The following is an 18,171-nucleotide window of genomic DNA, read 5'->3' as shown; positions in this document are numbered from 1 at the left end:
GGCCCGATGGCTCCTTCGATCATCAACAACGATGCGGTCCAGAGTGAGACTTTTCTCCCCGGACAGATCTTCGTATTCGGTGGCTTTGCATTGCGGGCCAACTCGCTTGGCCATCTGGAGCAGATTGAAAGCTACGCCCCTGGCTATCAGGTCAGATTTGGAAGTTTGAACTATACAACTGACGTCCACGGAGACTTGATCTTCGACGGGTTCGAGCCACAGCCAAGCGCGCTACACTGTCACGATGGGCATGATCTAGCTCTGCTGCCGGACAGTGCCCTGGAGGCCGCACAAGTGTCCGCTCCGACCCTTAGCTCGGAGCCGACTTCACCGATCGAGGATGGGTGGCTGGACACCGCCTCAGGGGCTACGATCTCTACGGCGATTGAGCCGAACACCATCCCTGTCCTTTGCAAAGCCCGTGACTCCGAGGTGCCGGACTCCTCTCCGGACTCCGAACCTTCCGCGCCCCTGCCAATCAAATCCGATTGGGCGCCGATCATGGAGTTCACCGCTGTGGACATCTTTCAGCACTCGCCCTTTGGCGACATCTTGAATTCATTAAAGTCTCTCTCTTTATCAGGAGAGCCCTGGCCGGACTATGGTCAGGACGGTTGGGACGCAGACGACGAAGAAATTCAAAGCCCACCCACCACCCACTTCGTAGCCACTGTCGATGACTTAACCGACATGCTAGACTTCGACTCTGAAGACATCGACGGTATGGACAACGATGCACTAGACGACCAAGAACCAGCGCCTACAGGGCACTGGAAGGCCACCTCGTCATTCGACATTTACATGGTGGACATCCCAAAGGATGGGAATGGCGATGGAACAACGGAGGACGACCCCTCCAAGAAACAGCCTAAGCGCCGGCGTCAGCGGCGCCGCTCTAAATCCCGCCACAGCAAAAATGGAGATTCCGGCACCGGAGACAATAACACCCCGGACAGTGCCGAAGACAACCCCCTCCAGCAGGATTCAGCGCAGGAGGATGGAGAGGCCAGCCCTCATGAGAGAGCGGCAGACAAAGAGGTAGAGGACAATAATTATATGCCTCCCTCCGAAGACGAGGCAAGCCTCGACGACGAAGAATTTGTCGTGCCTGAGGATCCCGTCAAACAAGAGCGTTTCAAATGCAGGCTTATGGCCACTACAAGCAGCCTCAAGAATAAGCAGCAACAGCTTAGAGCTGACCAAGACTTGCTAGCCGACAGATGGACTGAAGTCCTTGCGGCCGAAGAGTATGAACTCGAACGCCCCTCCAAGAGCTACCCAAAACGCAGACTGCTACCCCGATAGAGGAGGAAGCACCTAAACCTACATCACCAGCGCATAATACGGCCGACCGGCCACCTTGTGGCCGCGATAGAGAGGCCTCTCGGCCCTACACTCAAGCCGCACCCCGGCGCCACTCAAAAAATACCAAGGCATGGGAAAATGCGCCAGACCTGCGGGATATACTCGAGGACAAGCCAAGGCAAACAAGATCGATCTATGGATCGCGTGGGCGCCCCACGATACTTGATGATAACCGTCACGCCGGATACAGCAATTCTGGCCGGGCCGAACATAGCAGACAAAGCTCATTTGAGCTGCGCCGTGATATAGCCCAATACAGAGGCGTCGCACACCCACTATGCTTCACAGACGAAGTAATGGATCATCAAATCCCCGAGGGTTTCAAACCCGTAAACATTGAATCATACAACGGCACAACAGATCCTGCGGTTTGGATCGAGGACTATCTCGTTCACATCCACATGGCCCGCGGTGATGATCTACACGCCATAAAATACCTCCCACTCAAGCTTAAAGGACCAGCTTGGCATTGGCTCAACAGCTTGCCAGCAGAATCAATTGGTTGTTGGGAAGACCTGGAAGCCGCATTCCTTGATAACTTCCAGGGCACATATGTGTGACCACCAGACGCTGATGACCTAAGCCACATAATTCAGCAGCCAGATGAATCGGCCAGACAATTCTGGACACGGTTCCTAACCAAGAAAAATCAAATCGTCGACTGTCCGGATGCAAAGGCCCTTGCAGCCTTCAAACACAACAACCGCGACGAGTGGCTTGCCCGGAACCTAGGACAGGAAAAGCCGAAATCCATGGCAGCCCTCACAACACTCATGACCCGCTTCTGCACGGGACAAGATAGCTGGCTAGCTCATAGTAACAACCTGACCAAAAGCCCTGGTAATTCGCATAGCAAGGACGCCAACGGCAGGTCGCGTCACAACAAGCACAAGCGCCACATTAATGGCAACAATACTAAGGATACGACAGCCAATGCCGGATTCAGAGGCTCTAAACCCGGTCATCGGAAAAAGCCATTTAAAAGAAATACTCCGGGCCCGTCCAATTTGGAACGAATACTCGATCGCTCGTGCCAGATACACGGCACCCCCGAAAAGCCAGCCAATCACACCAACAGGGATTGTTGGGTGTTCAAGCAAGCAGGCAAGTTAACTGCCGAAAACAATGACAAGGGGCTGCATAGCGATGACGAGGAGGATACCCGGCCGCCGAACAATAGAGGACAGAAGGGTTTCCCCCCACAAGTGCGGATGGTGAACATGATATACGCAACCCACATACCCAAATGGGAGCGGAAGCATGCACTCAGGGACGTATATGCGATGGAGCCAGTGGCCCCAAAGTTCAATCCGTGGTCCTCCTGCCCGATCACTTTTGATCGAAGGGACCACCCCACTAGCATCTGCCATGGCGGATTCACCGCATTGGTTCTAGACCCAATCGTCGACGGATTTCACCTCACTAGAGTCCTGATGGACGGCGGCAGCAGCGTGAACCTGCTTTATCAGGATACAGTGCGCAAGATGGGCATAGACCCCTCAAGGATTAAACCCACAAAGACGACCTTCAAAGGCGTCATACCAGGTGTAGAGGCCAACTGTACAGGCTCAGTTACACTTGAAGTGGTCTTCGGATCCCCGGATAACTTCCGAAGCGAGGAGTTAATCTTCGACATAGTCCCGTTCCACAGCGGCTATCATGCACTGCTCAGACGAACCGCATTTGCAAAGTTCAATGCGGTGCCGCACTACGCATACCTCAAGCTCAAGATGCCAGGCCCTCGAGGAGTCATTACGGTCAACGGAAACACCGAACGCTCTCTCCGAACAGAGGAGCATACAGTGGCTCTCGCGGCGGAAGGACAAAGCAGCCTCTTAAGGCAACTCTCGAGTCCGGCTGTTAAGCGGCCGGACACCGTCAAGCGCGCCTGAAGTAACCTACAACAAGACCACCTGGCACGTTCCGAGCACGTGTAGCAACGCGGCCCCAACCCCAGCCCTCGCGAAATCGCGAGACCAGTACCACACGTACATAACTATGCTCTAGAGATACCATGGGCATAGGGGTAGGGGCACGACCATGGCATGCCCGGAGAGTGGCTCAACCGCACCAGGGGCTCCCAATTGTGTCATTCTTTTTTTTTCTTATTCACAGGACTCCATTTTCCAGAAGCCCTGTCCGGTAGTAGAATTGCCGAACTCACGATGCAACAGCCAGGGAAGCAGAAAAGCTACGTCGATATCCAGGTGGTCTCTATTACGAGCAGTATACCTGTTTTACATACCATCCGCAGCCTACCCCTGGAGGGGGACATGTTAAATAGTCCCATCCCTTGCTTATCGCACTATTTGTATCGTTCTGCTTTCATTGCAGTATTTTTTATAAGCAATGCATCGCCTTTTGCCTATTATTGCATTCCTTTTTCAATCTATATATGTTCACTTATGACATGTTGCATCCGTACGCTTTGGTACGGTCAAATACACCAGGGGCTTAGGTACCCCAAAATATGGTGTGATAAGTCCTAACACTTTAACAAGTGCAGCACCCCGAACTTATAGCATTATATGCATCGGCTCCGAATCATGTCTTGGGTCAATAGTTGGGTTTGCCCGGCTCCCATGTTTTGGTACCTTACGTTCAGTTATATCGGCTAAGGTAGCGCTGGGAGAACCACTGCGATTGTGCCCTGGTTGAGCACCTCAGTGGAGAAAGCTAAAACTGACCGTCATGATAGGGCGAGAGCCGGTCGCTGTTCGAGAGGTTTTTTCGAGTCCCTAAAGACTTATGCCGCTTAGAGCGAGGAGTCGTCTTTGTCCGGCCCAGGCGTGGATAGCGCCCCGAATTCGGTCTTCCGAACACTAGGGGCTTCGCCGAAATTTAAAATTATAGAATTCTATGGCTAAGTGGGAGTGTTCAAGCATTATAAGTCTGGTTGCCTCGTTCGTTGTGTTGAGCGCCTCCCTCGAAGGACACAAAAATGGGAACAAGAGCGCTCAAGTTTATCCCGAACATCCCAGCACTCGTGGCATGGGGGGTGAAGCCAACGACTTGCCATCTCTCAAATTTGATAAACGGCCGCACAGAAGGTAATATTTCAAATTAACAAGTGTTGCTTGGTGCATATGAACAAAGTTTTCAGCGTACAGGATAACAAATGCGAGTCTACTCAAAAATTATATCTTTGGAGCATTCACCCGCTATAAGGCAGGCACCCTTCAGGACAGCCTTATAGTACATCTCGGGCATGCGATACTCCTTGCCCGGCGGTGGCGCGTCCGTCACAAGCTTCTCGGCGTCCATCTTGCCCCAGTGCACTTTAGCACGGGCAAGGGCCCGACGGGCACCTTCAATACAGACGGAACGCTTGATGACTTCAATCCATGGACAAGCGTCCACCAGCCGCCGCACCAGACCGAAGTAGCTCCCAGGCATGGCTTCTTTAGGCCACAGCCGAACTATGAGGCCCTTCATGGCCTGTTCGGCCACCTTGTGGAGCTCGACCAGCTGCTGCAGCTGGTCGCTCAGGGGAACCGGATGTCCGGCCTCAGCATATTAAGACCAGAACACCTTTTCCGTCGAGCTCCCCTCCTTGGCTCGGTAGAACGCGGCAGCATCGGACACACTATGGGGCAGATCTGTGAATGCTCCTGGAGAGCTCCGAATTCGGGTAAGTAATAGATAATTCACTTTTACATGCTTGCTTTGCATGAAGGATGACTTACCCACCACTATCTTTTTTATCGCCTCAATCTCCTGCAGGGCCTTCTAGGCTTCGGCCTTAGCGGCTTTGGCACTCTCAAGAGCCAAGGCGAGTTCGGACTCTCGAGTCTTTGAGTCACGCTCCAAACTCTCGTGTTTTTCCACGAAAGCCCGGAGCTCTTGCCGCACCTCCGCCACCCGTGCCTCCTGCTTCTCTCGCTCGGTGCGCTCCGCAGCCGCACTTTTTTCGGCCTTGGACACCGCCTCCTTCAGGGTCGCCACCTCATTCGTGGCCCCTGCAATACTCACGTTATTCCTGTCATTTCTTGCAACCAAATCCTTTCTATAAGGTATTATTTTAATAAGGTATCACTTACCTTCCTTGTCCTCGAGCTGCTTCCTGGCATAGCTGAGCTCATTCTCGGACCGCTCGAGGCTCTGCTTCAATGCATTGACCTCCGCAGTCAGTGCGGCAGAGGTCAGGAGCGCAGCCTGCATTCCCATATTGACATGCTTATGTTAGACTCCTGCTTATATCTTTTTAGATCCTCAGTTCGGCTTTTCTTTTCGAACACCAAACTGAGCATCAAGGGCTACTGTCTATGCGTTAATATTCTTACATATCTTAAAAACTTACCTCAAAGCCTGAAAGAAGGCTGGTACAGGCTTCAGTCAGCCCGCCCTTGGCGGACTGAATTTTCTGAATCACCGCACTCATAACAGTGCGGTGCTCCTCGTTGATGGAGGCGCCATTGAGCGCCTCCAACAAATTATCCGGTGCCTCCGGCTGGACGAAGGTCACCGGTGTCGCAGTCTCACCCTTCTTACGAAGGGGCCGCCCACCGGACTCCGGAGCCACTAAAGGTTTCGGTGCGGAGTCCGGCCCAGGGCCGAAATCAGAACCCTTTGGGGGTTGATCCCCCTCGTGCCCAAAGTCTGGGAGGTTGCCTTGCGGCACCTCCAGGACCTCCTCCTCGTCCTGGCTGGGCCCCTTTTGGGACTCCACCGCGGCGTCGTCTGCATCACGGGGGGAGGAGGCGGTCGGAAGTGAAGTGCTATTCACATCCGACGAATCCAGGGAGCCGCTCGACGAAGCGGGGAGCTCGTCCTTGGGTGGGCTACATGGTTGTATTCGGCGTTAGAAGACATTACGTGACAAAGGAAAAATCATGAGTTATTCTGGAATCCAGACACTTACGATCTTGCCAGGGGCTTGGCCCTCGAGGGCCACTCCTCTTCGCCGTCGTCAGTGTTGGTGGAACAGTCCGGAGGAAGGGTCCTTCCCTTCTTGGACCCTCCGGCCTCCCCAGTTGGGGAGGCCTTCCTTTTCTTCTCTCCCCCCGCTGGGGGAGAAGCCTCCTTTTTCTCCTCCTTGTCTTCACGGGAGGAGTCCGCCTCGGAGTCATCGGACGATGAGTCCGATAACACCTGATGCCGGGAACTCTTTCGGGTTCCCGTGGCCTTCTTCTTGGCCTTCTTCTCCGGCACCACGTAAGGCGCCGGAGCCAGCAGCCCCGTTAATTGGGCGTCCGCTGGGTCTTCTAGCAAGGGAGCCGGACAGTTAACCTGCCCAGACTTCTTCTGCCAGGCCTGTCAAAGGTAGGGAGTTTAGATCCCGCATAGAGTCAAACTATGGAAAATAAGCGTCCCGTAAAGGGTAAAATAGCTTACCTCACCGGCTTGACGCTGTGAGCTAAATCCGCGATCTTCGGTAGCGGATGCGGGAGCCTCGGCGCCCTTGAACATCACCTTCCAGGCATCTTCGTACGTAGTGTCAAAGAGCCTGCTCAAGGTTTGGTGCTCTGCCGGATCAAACTCCCACAAGTTGAAGGCCCGTTGTTGGCACGGGAGGATCCGGCAGACGAGCATGACCTGGACCACCTTGACGAGCTTGATCTTCTTGTTCACAAGGTTTTGGACGCAGGTTTGGAGTCCGATCAGCTCTTCGAAGTCACCCCATGTCAGGCCCTTCTCTTTCCAGGAGGTGAGCCGTGTGGGGATGCCAGATCTAAATTTGGGGGCCGCTGCCCATTCAGGGTCACGCGGCTCGGTGATGTAGAACCACCCCGATTGCCACCCTTTGATGGTTTCCACGAAGGAGCCCTCGAGCCATATGACGTTGGGCATCTTGCCCACCATGGCGCCTCCGCACTCCGCCTGCCGGCCGCCCACTACCTTCGGCTTGACATTGAAGGTCTTTAGCCATAAGCCGAAGTGGGGCTTGATGCGGAGGAAGGCCTCGCACACAACGATAAACGCTGAGATGTTGAGGATGAAATTCAGGGCCAGATCATAGAAATCCAGGCTGTGGGAAGCCCAGTCCACGGAGGAAATGGGGAAGGAACACCACCCACTCATGGGGCCTGGGGGTGGGGACGAGCTGCCCCTCGTCTGGAAGCCGGTGCGCAATATCGTTGTGCAGGTATCCAGTTTTCCTCAACTTTTTGATGTGCCCCTCTGTGACGGAGGAGGCCATCCACTTGCCTCCCGCTTCGGACATGGCTGGGGAAGGTTGAGGCGAGATGTGCGGACTTGGGCGCTGGAGCTCGAGTGCGCGGAAATGGATAAGCAAAGGAGGAAGAAGGCGTATGTAAAAAGGTGGATCCTTATCCCCTTATATGGACGGACGATACTATGCGTCCCCACCAGCCTGGTAAAACTCGCTTATCTCCCAAGCGCCATAATCAATGGCGCGGTTGGATTACCCATGCCCGTATTGATGAGAATCTCGGAATAAGGGACACGATCTCTGCTTTGACAAGACGTGCCAAGGAAACCGCTTCGCTAAACGTGCTGAGGTGGAATAGTAAAACGACTCGAATAAAGGCTTGGCCGTGGTGTGATGTCACGCCACGAAATACGTCAGCAGATTGAATTTGTGTAAATATTATTCTCTCTACAGTGGTATGTGGAACTTATTTTGCAGAGCCGGACACTATCCTTGTGTTCAAAAATCTTCTATGAAGTATTCGGAGGACGAACCCGCCTTGCAATGCCGAAGACAAAATGCGCGCCGAACTCGTCGTCATTGAAGCCTGGTTCAGGGGCTAATGAGGGAGTCCTGGACTAGGGGGTGTCCAGATAGCCGAACTATCATCTTTGGCTTGACTCCTAGACTATGAAGATACAAGATTGAAGACTTCGTCCCGTGTCCGGATGGGACTTTCCTTAGCGTGGAAGGCAAGCTTGGCGATACGGATATGTAGATCTCCTACCATTGTAACCGATTCTGTGTAACCCTAGCCATCTCCGGTGTCTATATAAACCGGAGGGTTTAGTCCATAGGACGAACAACAATCATACCCTAGGCTAGCTTCTTTGATCTCGTGGTAGATCTACTCTTGTACTACCCATATCATCAATATTAATCAAGCAGGAGTAGGGTTTTACCTCCATCGAGAGGGCCCGAACCTGGGTAAAAATATCGTGTCCCTTGTCTCCTGTTACCATCCGCCTAGACGCAGAGGTCGGGACCCCCTACCCGAGATCCGTCGGTTTTGACACCGACAGTGGCCTTGCCACAAATACAATGTCAACTACATGATCATGCAAAGAGCAATATGATAATGATGAAACGTGTCATAATAAACGGAACGGTGGAAAGTTGCATGGCAATATATCTCGGAATGGCTAGGGAAATGCCATAATAGGTAGGTATGGTGGCTGTTTTGAGGAAGGTAAATAATGGGTGCATGATACCGGCGAAAGTTGCGCAGCATAATAGAGGCTAGCAAAGTGGAAGGGTGAGTGTGCGTATATCCATGGATTCACATTAGTCATAAAGAACTCATATACTCATTGCAAAAGTCTACTTGCCCTCGAAGCAAAGTACTACTACGCATGCTCCTAGGGAAAGGGTTGGTAGGAGTTAACCATCGCCCGATCCCGACCTCCACTCATAAGGAAGACAATTAAAAGAGCATCCCATGCAAAAAATTTGTCACATAACTTTTACCATACGTGCATGCAACGGGACTTGCCAACTTCAACAAAAGTATTTCTCAATTTCATAATTACCCAACTAGCATGACTCTAACATTACCACCTTTATATTTCAAAACAATTATCAAGCATCAAATTGATCCTAGTGTTTAATGCACTTTCTATGATTGTTTTTATTATACTCAACTTGGATGCTCATCATTGTAGGACCAAATTTAAAACCATAGAAAATACCATGCTATTCTAAGAGACTCTCAAAATAATATAAGTGAAGCATGAGAGATCAACAATTTCTTCAAAATTAAGCCACCGTTGTGCTCTAAAAGATATAAGTGAAGCACTAGAGCAAAAACTATCTAGCTCAAAAGATATAAGTGAAGCACATAGAGTGTTCTAATAAATTCTAATCAAGTGGGCTTCTCCCAAAAGGTGTGTACATCAAGGATGATTGTGGAAAACTAAAAAGCAAAGACTAATATCATACAAGACGCTCCAAGCAAAACACATATCATGTGCAAATAAAAATATAGCTCGAAGTAAAGTTACCGATAGACGAAGATGAAAGAGGGGATGCCTTCCCGGGCATCCCCAAGCTTAGGCTTTTGATTATCCTTGAATATCTTGGGGTTCCATGGGCATACCCAAGCTTAGGCTCTTGCCACTCCTTATTCCATAGTCCATCAAATCTTTACCCAAAACTTGAAAACTTCACAACACAAAACTCAACAGGAAATCTCATAAGCTCCGTTAGTGCAAGAAAGAAAAACCACCACATAAGGTACTGTAATGAACTCATTTTTATTTATATTGGTGTTAAACCTACTGTATTCCAACTTCTCTATGGTTCATACCTTACATACTAGCCATAGATGCATCAAAATAAGCAAACAACACACAAAAAACAGAATCTGTCAAAAACAGAACAGTCTGTAGCAATCTGTAACTCTCGAATACTTCTGAAACTCTAAAAATCCTACCAAAATAGGAAGTCCTGGGTAATTTGTCTATTGATTTACATCAAAAATAATAAACGCTAAAACACATTTCTGTGAATTACTAAAATTATTTTCATGCGCACAAAGTTTCTGTTTTTTAGCAGAATCAAATTAACTATTACCATAGGTTATCCTATAGGTTCTACTTGGCACAAACACTACTTAAAACATAAAAACACATCTAAACCAAAGGTAGATGAAAAATTTATTACTAAACAGAAACAAAAACAAAAAACAAAAATAAAACTGAGTTGCCTCTTGATACGTCTCCAATGTATCTATAATTTTTGATTGTTCCATGCTATTATATTACCTCTTTTGGATGTTTATGGGCTTTATTTTACACATTTACATCATTTTTGGCACTAACCTACTAACCGGAGGCCCAGCCTGTATTGCTGTTTTTTTGCCTATTTCAGTATTTCGAAGAAAAGGAATATCAAACGGAGTCCAAACGGAATGAAACCTTCGGGAGCGTGATTTTTAGAACAAACGTGATCCAGAGGACTTGGAGTGCAAGCCAAGAAGCAGCCGAGGCAGCCACGAGGTTGGAGGGCACGCCCACCCCTGCAGGGCGTGCCCCCTATCTCGTGGCCCCTCGGGCGGCCACCGGCCTACTTCTTCCTCCTATACATACCCACGTACCCCGAAAACATCCAGGGAGCCAACGAAAAACAATTTCCACTGTCGTAACCTTCTGTATCCGCGAGATCCCATCTTGGAGCCTTCGCCGGTGCTCCGCCGGAGGGGGAATCGACCATGGATCTACATCAACACCATAGCCCCTCCGATGAGTTGTGAGTAGTTTACCACAGACCTTCGGGTCCATAGTTATTAGCTAGATGGCTTCTTCTCTCTTTTTGGATCTCAATACCATGTTCTCCCACTCTCTTGTGGAGATCTATTTGATGTAACTCTTTTTATGGTGTGTTTGTCGAGATCCAATGAATTGTGGGTTTATGATCAAGTTTATCTATGAGAAATATTTGAATCTCCTCTGAATTTTTTTATGTACGATTGAGTTATCTTTGCAAGTCTCTTCGAATTATCAGTTTGGTTTGGCCTTCTAGATTGATCTTTCTTGTCATGGGAGAAGTGCTTAGCTTTGGGTTCAATCTTGCGGTGTCCTTTCCCAGTGACAGCAGGGGCAGCAAGGCACGTATTGTATTGTTGCCATCGAGGATAAAAAGATGGGGTTTATATCATATTGCTTGAGTTTATCCCTCTACATCATGTCATCTTTCTTAATGTGTTACTCTGTTCTTATGAACTTAATACTCTAAATGCATGCTGGATAGCGGTCGATGTGTGGAGTAATAGTAGTAGATGCAGGCAGGAGTCGGTCTACTTGTCACGTACGTGATTCCTATATACATGATCATGCCTAGATAATCTCATAATTATTCGCTTTTCTATCAACTAGTAAAGTGGCCCGCACATACGTGCGGGCTTGTATGTAATAAAGTTTGGTTAAAAGAATGTAACCTTTGGTAGTTCTCTTGGTTGGCTGTGATGTGGTTAATTTATGATAAAAGGAATTCCCTTCCATGTTTGGAAGAATATCGAGAAGGCACATCCGCTCGAATAGTTGAAGATTGTCATGTCTCCAGGTGATCATATTTTTGGTGTTGTTATGACTTGTCATGAAATTTGAGCTTATCTTGCCTTGGTCCATCATGTCGTGGTAGATTTGTTCATGTTAAATATATAGTTGTTTTGCAGAGAAGTTCCATGCTCATTAATTTTGAGTCCAAATATGAATCGTTGGCATCGGTTATGTTTTTTATATTCGTATGGTTATGTATTTTATTGGGCATGTGCACTGTACTTTTTCTTGATCATGTACACTGTATGTAATCCTGGCTAACATGTAGGAAATGTTGTGTTTATTTTCCAGCAAAAAAATCTTGTGTTTGCTTTAAATAATATTTTCTTTAGTTGTGCTTTAGCCCAACAGTGTACGGAGATGTTTAAACACAATGCTCACACATTTTATCTCTCGCTCAGACCGTACCTTCACATGTGAGCATGTTGCTCTTGCACCGCTAAAAGAGACGTATTGTTGTTGCTTCCCTACAAATAAAAAATCTTACTCTTGCCCGATCCCTTTTCTCCTTTCCTTCTTCTCTCCGCTCGCTCATTCCAAAATTCATACGAGCGGATGAGATCCGACTGGTAACTCAGCTACCATCAGTTTGCTCTCTTCATTTCTTCTCTTTAGCTTGCTCGTCCTCGACTGAGGCACCTCCCAGCTCGACTCGCAGGTGATGTGGGCTTGGATCTTGTCTTCCGCTGCCAGCTTGAATCCATCTTGAGCGTGAGGATGGCGGCAGCGTTGTCTTCCCCTAGCGCGCGAGTCGGACGCATCGTCGTTGTTCCCAGTCGAGGCAGACCGACACATCGTTGTCATCCTCCACATTGGCAACTTTCTTCGACCTACAGGTTCCCCCTTTCTCCTTTTCCTGATTGCCCTTTTTTTATTAACCTTTTATTATGTTTGTACGATTGTATATACCAATATAATGTGATTAAGGTACTACCTGTTAGTGGAGAATATTTATTTTCTTATGCCCCTACACTTTTTTCCAGGTTTGGACCGTAATCGGCAGTATTAGCCCCCCTTACCCCAATTCATATTTAACATGTATAAATAATAAACCTTACCCCAATTCATATTGAACAAATATATGTATTAATCAGTGTAATTGTGTAACTCTAGTTTAATATTTCCTAAAGACAAAATTGTATTTATAATAACAGGGTAGTAAAATAGGTCTGACCGCATTGTACATACAAATTATAATGATGCACAAATGCTCTTTATATTGTGTTGTACTATATATTAAGCCACAAATATCAGAAAATATAGTGTACATGTTTAGAATTGATTAACTATTTCCTTCAAATGTTGTTGCATGTGTCCAGTACTTACACAGAGCATGGACCATATTTGTCCTGCCATATAATGTCAGCATTGGTATGCTATTAATTTGTATTTTGAAGATAGTTTGTAGTGTACAAATTTTTCATGTACCTATTCTTATCTAAGAATCATACTAAAAGTGTTTTTGTTTTTCCATACCTTTAAAATATTTCAGTATAGACAATGTTCTTGAACACATCCTCCTCTTTGCTATCTTCATCATTTACCACTACACATTGTCCATATCTTCTTGTGAATCTTGATAATGCTACATATAGCTATCCATTTGTGAACACTTGTTTAGGCAGATATAGTCCTACCTTTAGTTCTGTCTAGCGCCTCAAAGCATATCTTGTTTGCCATTGGACCTTCATCCCATAGTATAAGTGATGTCTTTTTTAGTAGGTCAAGTGGGAACCTTAACATGTTGACTCTTCTGCAAGGATAGGGGGATGTGGAACCTCGAGTGTGCTCCCTATAGAAGCAGCTCTGCAATATGAGATGACATCACTGCTAGTACTATCTTTCCTTCGGAACACAACTTTGCTGTGATTGCCTTCGTAGGTATGTCATACAGATCCCGCCATAGCCGTCCACAAATATATTATTTCCCAAATTTTTGTTCATTGATTCCATTACTGAATTAAACACATGTAGTTGTTGAGAGTTCATATTGCCAAAGATCCTGGAATGATGTTCTTTTATTCCTCTTTGTTATAATTCATCTCTTCATTGTGCAGTCTGTTTCCAAGTTCCTTTATCTGAGAAGAATTCGAATGTTGTATTCCGGGGTATTCCTTAAATGTCTGTCCAGCTTGTCTCATGAGCTTATCTACTTTCACCAAGGCGTATCCTTGCTTTTGTGTATCTGTTAGTCAAAGTGTAGGATAGTTCAAGAGTCTTCTCTACCTATACTCCATGTGTTTGCTTAGAACTTCTCAGCATGTCCCCCACAATATTTTTGGGCTTGTGACTTCAGTGGCATAAGAATTTTGAACAGTTGTCTTAGCTGGTAGCCAATCACCCAGTCTGATGCCCCATTTATGCACTCAATCCACTCTGTCGTTGAAATCCTAGTGCTTCGCAAGCAAATATGTATGAAGTGTGGACAACTCCATTTACGGTTCCTTTTGAAAGACATGCATCCTTTGTGGGCGTTAAGTAGCATTCTCATGTAGTATTTTTCACCATTTGTTGTATGAGCATAATATATCCTTCCAACGGATCTTCCTTTCTTTGTTTTGCCCCACTTTTTCTCTTTTTCCTTCCATACCTATTTTAACGGGAACTCTGCATATGTTAATTCTCTTGCTTCACAGGATCTTGTTTGTCTCCATCCACCGTGTAAATTTTGTTATCCCCACTCTTTCTTACCTTATGATGTTTGTTAAATCTGTATAATCAGTTAAAATGATTTGTTGCTCATTCTCCAGGTGGAAACGCAACCTTTTGATGCAGAGATCTTGAAAGTGCATTTTGAACTGAAATAGTCTTCAGCACGCATCATTGCGTGATATGTACGTGTACTTGAGGAACCTATTGATCTTATTGTTTTCTATTAGCATTGTTGCTTGGTTATCACCTTTAGTTATATATATTTTAAAGGTATTTTATCGATAGAGACCTGTTGCATACCTTAACTTGTGTGTGCTTGATATTTCCCACTTCTATATGTATCTTCTATCATCTCGTCTGGTAAACAACTTACGGTCTACCAAAATTCCATGACGTTATCCTATCTCCTGTGTCACGGATAGCGCGTATCTTCTGGCTGTGTGCAATACTTAAGAAAGAAATAATTAATCAAAGAAAATAATAATGTATATTCTAGAGATCGACCATATGTTGTACTACTTGTAGAAATAGATTGTGCCTGTTACGTACTTACCGGTGCATTGCTCAGTCAGATGGGCGCACGTAGGACAGTAGGGGCGCGAAAATATCTAATTACCTGATGCTGAGCCTGCATGAATGACTGGATCACATCAACATAACCTGTTGATGTTGAGTCGGGATGCATAATGCCGATGCGTGGATGTTATCTTGCCTCTAAGAAGAGTTTGGTCGGAAAATTTCTAACATTTCTCACCCCAATTAGTAACACTGACAACCCTATCTTGAGTTCTGGATGATGGCATCGCATTTTCCTGCTCCATTACTGACGTATTGCACTGCAAGCAAATTCAGAGGAAGCCATTGCCCGTTGATGGTGCAGCTAAAAAAGACACAATATATAATTTGGTGTATCATGCTCGAGTAAGTTGTTCCTATATATCACACATCAATCTGATTACTATCATATACTGCACTATTGTGTTGGACAGAAGGAAGTAACCAAGGGCTTTGAGCTCTACCAGTGGAGATGGGGATGAGGACGATGTCCAAGACGGCACCTGATCTGGACCAATCCACCTCTAGTGTTGGTGCCCTACCACCATGAGAGCGGTCAGCAGCAGTCTTCGCCATCCTCGCGCTCAGTACGGCCTAGTCAATGCATGTTTACCTTGGATATTTTCTATAACTTGGATACTAAATATCACATAGATATTACCTGATTTCTACTTGGACAAATCGGTCTCTCAAACAGCTAACGAATGAATGTAGTGCATCTTAGAAAAATAAATCAAATAATTGTGGTTGATGATGAGGCACTAATGGCGAAGCCGTCGCGGGGTGAGAGTCGTGGAATCAACATACCCCAGCCTCTCTATTGATCAAAGGATTGATTGGACTAAACATCCACGTATATAGCTAGCAGCAAATCAGATTGATTCCTCCTGTGCGTAGCTAGCAAGGCTACCTAGCTGATTGATTTTCGGCCAGCCGGAAATGCGCACACACACGAAACATGCTGTAGCTAATGGCTTCAACAGCAACCGTAAACAACAATCATCAAAGCAGATTGATTCCTCCTGCCATGCTTAGCTAGCTGATTAATTGATTTGCAGCCGGCCAGAAACGCATCTGCACGCAAAATTAGCTTTAGCTCATGGATCCACCAACAATACTTCTGGCGAAGCGAGGAAGAAAATAACAATAAATTAATCTCTACAGGGCCAATAAATAGAGCAGTAAGGAACTGAAGGAGAATTGGGGATTGTTCGAGCTAGAAGAATTAAGGACAGGTCGATGACGGCTGCTGCAACAGCGTACGGGGGAGAAAGACCTTGTGTTTTTTTGGACGTGGCCAAGATAACTTATTAAGGGCATTGGTGGGTAATATTTTAGATCTTTTAATCCATTGGTTGTGCTTACCTAATGTGTTTAAATTGATGGCTAGATGTTTCTAATTATTATGGGATTTTCTAGCTTAATTTTCTTTTTTCTGGTAAGCCCGTAAAGCACTTTTTATCTTTACCTAATAATAAAGCAAATTGGATTTTTTTCGTCGGTCATAACATTTTTTAGAAAAGTCCCTCTCTTTCAGAGAATTCAACCCGCAGTCCTGTTTTAAGTTAAAACGAATTTTTTTTCATATTTTACACAAAAGTCCATGTATTTTGTTGAAATCAACCCGCAGTCCGGATTTAAGTCACACCCGAACCATTATTTTACATTTTTCGAAACCCCCCCCCCGGATGTTTTAGGTAATTCATCCGCGGATCATATTTAAGTCAAACAATATTTTTTTAAATTATCCATATCTTTTAAACCGTAACTCCGATTTGAACATGTTATATATGAAATTTGATTAGAAAAATATGTAGAATATGAATATGAGATTATTTTCACCTGTTAAGTATTTTTAAATATTATTTTGGAATATATTTAAGTCAAATAAATAATTTTCTAAATTATCCGTATCTTTTAAACCGTAACTTCGATTTTAACATATTATATATGAAATTTTATTAGAATAATGTGTGGAATCTAAATATGATGTTAATTTTACATGTTAAATATTTTTTAAATATCGTTTTGGGAGTAAACTTATAATTTATAGCGTAAGATCTGTTTTCCTTTCGTACCGGCGGTGACCCGGATTGCAAATAAACACCCCACTATAACAATATAGAGAAAATAAAACATCGATAACTACACATGCATACCTCTGAAAAATGTCACAGGGGAAAACAACAGATTTCTCATCGCAAGAGTGAGAGAGAGAGAGAGAGGGAGAGAGAGACGCCTTAGGATTAAACATATTCAAACACATTTTTTTTGTTTTGTGTGAACACCGAGGCTATCACCGGCGAGGGTGAGAAGGAGGATAAACGGCAATACAAATATGATGCCTCCCAAAAATAAAGGAGATGTACCTATTGTGGTCTTGGGTGATGGTTGTTGGGTTAAGAGTGTGTGTTATGTTTTCTCTCCTGTTGCAACGCACGGGCTCTTTTGCTAGTATATGAATAGATTGCTTGACATTAATTTGTTCACCCACCGTAATACTTATACTATCTTGAGAGAAGCCACTAGTGAAACCTATGGCCCCCGAGTCTATTTTTTATCATATATGCTTTCAATTTACTTTTATTTGCATCTTTACTTTTCCAATCTATATTATAAAATACCAAAAATATATTTATCTTATCATACCAACTCTACCAGATCTCACTTTCGCAAGTGGATGTGAAGGGATTGACAACCCCTTTATTGCGTTGGTTGCGAGTTCTTTGTTTGTTTGTGTAGGTGCGTGGGACTTCTGAAGAGCCTCCTACTGGATTGATACCTTTGTTCTGAAAAACCGAGGGAAATACTTACGCTACTAATCACCCTTTCCTCTTCAAGGAAAACCAACGCAAGCTCAAGATGTAGCAAGAAGGATTTCTGGCACTGTTGCCGGGGAGGTCTTCGCTCAAGTCAAGACATACCAAGTACCCATCACAAACTCATCTCCCTCGCATTTACATTATTTGCCATTTGCCTCTCGTTTTCCTCTCCCCCACTTCACCCTTGCCGTTTTATTCGCCCTCTCTTTCCCAATCTCCTCTCTTTTTCGTTTGCCTTTTTCCATTGCTCGTGTGTTAGATCGTTTACCTTGTCTTAATGGCTAGTTCCTTATTCGCTCCTATGTCTCCCGAGTTTGAAGTTCTTCACTTCAAGCAAAGGCAAGAAGAAAACTTAAAAAGATGCTTGGTATAGGATGATGGAATCTTATCGCAATTGCACCCTAGAGGTGAATTTTAGAATTCTACTTCGCAATTTTTATGTTGGGCTAAATATGTCGCATAGACAACTCTTGGATTGCATTGCCAAGGGAAATTTTATTGAAATTGATCCTACTATTGCGCATGAAATTATAGAGGGAATAGTGGGAACACTACCTCAAAAAGGGGGATC

At 45.7% G+C, this 18,171-nt stretch overlaps 1 long non-coding RNA gene across 1 annotated transcript; it reads left to right on the top strand.

Annotated features, from left to right (window-relative positions):
- The first annotated feature begins 12,009 nt into the window (after positions 1-12,009).
- LOC123088578 (uncharacterized) lies at positions 12,010-16,531 on the top strand. The gene is made up of 5 exons (XR_006441962.1): positions 12,010-12,140; positions 12,218-12,407; positions 13,337-13,452; positions 14,322-14,405; positions 15,213-16,531. It is a non-coding gene; the product is annotated as an uncharacterized lncRNA (long non-coding RNA).
- The last annotated feature ends 1,640 nt before the right edge of the window (positions 16,532-18,171 follow it).

This window comes from Triticum aestivum, chromosome 1B (genome assembly GCF_018294505.1).
Source record: "Triticum aestivum cultivar Chinese Spring chromosome 1B, IWGSC CS RefSeq v2.1, whole genome shotgun sequence".
NCBI lineage: Eukaryota > Viridiplantae > Streptophyta > Magnoliopsida > Poales > Poaceae > Triticum > Triticum aestivum.
This window is presented reverse-complemented; position numbering and strand designations above follow the sequence as displayed.